At 31.3% G+C, this 4,295-nt stretch overlaps 1 long non-coding RNA gene across 1 annotated transcript; it reads left to right on the forward strand.

Annotated features, from left to right (window-relative positions):
* The first annotated feature begins 1,748 nt into the window (after positions 1–1,748).
* Positions 1,749–4,017, forward strand: LOC119473977. Its single transcript, XR_005203258.1, has 2 exons — positions 1,749–1,978; positions 3,641–4,017. It is a non-coding gene; the product is annotated as an uncharacterized LOC119473977 (long non-coding RNA).
* Positions 4,018–4,295: the final 278 nt, after the last annotated feature.

Below are 4,295 nucleotides of genomic sequence, written 5' to 3' on the forward strand. Positions count from 1 at the left end.
GTGGCAGGCTTTTTTTTGGTCAATTGAAATATACGCACAAAAGTTATATATGTATATATATAAATATATATACATCTTCTTTAGTCTCATATATATGACTAAGAATATGTTTTATAAAAAGTATAAATCTCTCCAATACTACTATCTATTCCTCTTATAAACATCCTTATAATCCCATTTTCCAGAGGTTTGCTACATATTCCCCCTAGTTTTTTATATGCCATGTAAGCACAGCTATGTGTTCATATATATGCATACACAGGATATTTTTTCTCATAAAATTGGGATTTGCCATGCATAATGATCTTCTGTTGTGTTTTTTTTTCATATCACATACATCTTATTTGATTAATATATATAGACTTCACCTTGTTCTTTTCTATTTTTTTGTGAAAATTGAGAAGCATGTAAAAACATATATATAATTATATATGTAGCCATATAGTGAATCCACACATCCATTACTCAGGTTAAGAAGAACATTGCCATTATGTCAGAAACCCTATCTAATAGCTACCATAGTGTTCCAGTTTATGTCTGTACCTTAATTCATTTCACAATCACTTATTAGATATTTAAGTTGCTCCTAATATTTTGCAGTTACTAATAATGCTGTAATGAACATCCTCTATTTTACTTTTACATTATCATGTAGCTGTGCCTACAGGACAGATTCTTAGAAGTGAGATTTGTAGGTCACAGAATGTATACTTTTCAGATTTGAACAGGAAAAACTAAATTATCCTACAAAAATTTGTATAAATTTATATATCTACCGACAATAAAATAGAGTTTGTTTCCTCAGACCCAGCATATATTCAACAGTTGTTTTCAGTATTTTTAATTTTTCTAATCGGATTATAGAAAAATATTTTAATTTCTATTTCTTAGCTGATTGAAGTTTAGCACAATTTCATGTATTTATTATGTATTCGTATTTCTTTGATACATTGCCCATTTATATACAAAACCCATTGAAACTATTGGATTTGTTTATAATTCCTTACTAATGTATAGTAAATCTTTATAAAACAGATATATAAATCCTTTGTCTGTTATATGTCACATGAATTTTCTTCTGGTATTATTTTAAAGTTTTTTATGTATCATTGAATGCATGAAGGTACAGATACTGTAAGGTTCAATAATTAGTATTTAATAAGCTACATCTCACACATATTTCCTCACAGTATTTTAACCTCTTACAGAAAGGTCATTTAAAGCAGTTGGATTACTGAATCTAAAATTGCATTTGCCATTTCGGTTTCCATTTGTGGATATGCATCTATAAATCAAGTCATCTGTGCTTAATTTTTTTCATTCTCATGGACAGAGAGTGTTAAATTGCTAAGAACTCTGTAGTCTTAGGGGACCATTTTAGAGGTGTATATCTAGTTTTCCAAAGAGACATTTGTATCTATATCAAATGAATCATTACAGGAAAGCTATCTATTCTTCAGTAAAGATGCAATTACACTAGTTTAGCATTAAATGAATTCTCAAGACTTCAAATCACCTTTTTTAACAATGGTGTTTGTTGTTGTTGTTTGTTGTTGTTGTTGTTGTTGTTGACAGAGTCTCACTCTGTCACCCAGGCTGGAGAGCAGTGGCACGATCTTGGTCCACTGCAACCTGCGCTTCCTGGATTCAAACAATTCTCGTGCCTCAGCCTCCCGAGTAGCTAGGATTACAGGCGAGTGCCACCACACTGGCTAATTTATTTTTTGAATTTTTAGTAGAGATGGGGTTTCACCATGTTGGCCAGGCTGGTCTCAGCTCAACACCTCAGGTGATCTACCTGCCTTGACCTCCCAAAATGCTGGGGTTACCGGCATGAGCCACAGTGCCCGGCCTTAACAAAGGTTCTTATATGTTCCTCTAGCGTGTCTCTTGGTATATTTCTAGAGGTTTTTTTGTTTGTTTCTAGTATTTGTTTTATTTCTAGAATTTGTTGTGAAAGAAACTTTGTGATAGAAAGGTGAGAAAATCCTAGAAAAACTGATAATCTATTAATCTGGACACTTTATATATTGCTAATATAAAAAAATAATTGCTCTCTATATAGAGAAAACTATGCCTAACATTATTTTTACAAGCAAAGAACACGCTTTTCAAAAGTTATTAGATTAAAATCATAGCTAATTTTTAAGGAACATGTCTTATTGATAGTCCGTAAATAGAACACATTCTGTCACTTGAATTTTTTTAATTTGCTATTTTCTAATTTGAGTTAAAATTTTTGGTTTAGTATCTATAGGAAAAAATGAAAGAATAGCATGCTTTGAGAAACAGGAAAATCTGGTCTATACTTTCTAAAGACTGTAACATGCTTCATAGTATAATTTATCTTTAAATATGTTTAGTACATTTAATGTATTTTAATGTTTAATATGTTAGAAAATAAATATATTCTATTTTTTTCATTCTCCGCTAATTGTATCCTGCTTGTTGTTTAGTTCATATGCATGAAGTAACTAAATGTTGGCAAAAGCTTTTAGCTGGGCTCAGCTTTTAGTAAGCCAAAAGATTTTGAAAGAAGATGGGCATTCTTTAGCTTCCAAAATGTTGACTCTGGATTTAGCAGCCACTAAGTAATAATAGACTACCCACTGACTCAAAGGTCAAAACCACAGACTGATTAGGACATCATGATTATGTGAAGAAAGAAACATTTGGTTATCTAGTGCCAAGTTTGAATCAAATTGTGTTCTGTGACCTACTTTCCTTAGATCAGTGTGCTCTCTATGGATAGAACATGTAGCAGTATTCTCTGGAGACTACTAACAATTATTATTCAAAATTTAAAGCTTTTAAATAAGTCACATATTAATTATTCTAGCCTGCTTAGCAATATTATTGATGTGGTTAATTTGTTTGAACTGTGTGATATAAAGAACATTATGATGTACAAAAGTAAAGGCAAGCAATGTTACTAGAAGACTTGATGTAGGAAAATATTATAAACTTTACGGCTACCTATGTAGGTTACAGTGTTACATCGTTGATAGATACAAATTTAAGTAACAGTTTTAGTCACATACATAAAATTCATCCTTTTAACATGTATAATTCAGTGGTTTTTAGTATATTCACAGAGTTATACAACCATCATAACTATTTAGTTTCAGAATATTTTTATCAATCCAGAAACAAGCTCCATGCCATTTGCAGTTACTTGCCAAAGTCAGTTCTTTGTAGTAATTGGCCAAATTGTTAACTCACTGACTAGATTGACCAAGGAAAAAAAAAGAGAAAAAATACAAATAACAGAAGCAGACTTGAAAGAGCTAATAAGAGAATACTTTCATTATATTATCATAAACAACTTTGTCAATAAATTGGAAAACTTAGATGAAATTTCAAATGGACCAGTTCCTAGGAAAACATAATATACTAAGGCAAAGAAAAAGACAAAAGCATGAACAGTAACCATTCTAATAACTATTACAGAAAGTGAATTCATGTTCAAAATCCTTTCCACAAAGAAAAGTCCAGGTCCAGATAACTTTATCAGTGAATCGTATCAAAAATTTGAAGAAAAGATGACTCTTCGATTAGAATTTATTCTGATAGATTAGGATCTGCTGTAACACAAGCTCTTCCATAAAATTGAAAGTAAGCAACTTTCTTTCTGTTTCAGAAGACCAGCGTAACCTTGTCACCAAAATTGAAGGATACTATGAGAAGAGAAAATTATGAGTGAAACATGTTATTATCTCAATGTTGCAGGAAAAGCATTTGATAAAATATAACATCATTTTTTTGATAAACAGAAAAATTGTAACTAGGAATATAAAGGAACTTAATTAATCGGATAAGGGTCTCTACAGAGAAACAATTAGCAAATATAATACCTAATGGAGATATGCCAAAAGCTTTATCAATATCTAGAGGAAGGCAAGGATAATGGCTATCACACTTATGTTCAGCCTTGTTCTAGAGGCCTCAGCAAGTGCAATAGGGTGAAAAAAATACACAGATTGGAAAGGAATAAATAAAATTGTCATTATTGGTGAATATGATTGTGTTGAATGAAAATTCAAAAGCATCTACAGATAAATTATTAGAAATAGCAAGACCGGTGACTAGAAGGTCAGTATTAAGCAAACAACTGCCAATCTTAAATCTGAACTTAGGTATCTCAGAGTCGTCTCAAAACTTAACAAGGACCCAATCATTTGTGTTTTTTTTTTTTTTTTTTTTTTTTCATCACAAACCTCTCTCCCCTTCATCCCAACGTCTCAATTTCTGTTAGTGGCAACACCATTTACCCAGTTACCCAAGCCAGGATTAAA

The sequence above is a fragment of the Cebus imitator genome, unplaced genomic scaffold (assembly GCF_001604975.1).
Source record: "Cebus imitator isolate Cc_AM_T3 unplaced genomic scaffold, Cebus_imitator-1.0 Scaffold199, whole genome shotgun sequence".
NCBI lineage: Eukaryota > Metazoa > Chordata > Mammalia > Primates > Cebidae > Cebus > Cebus imitator.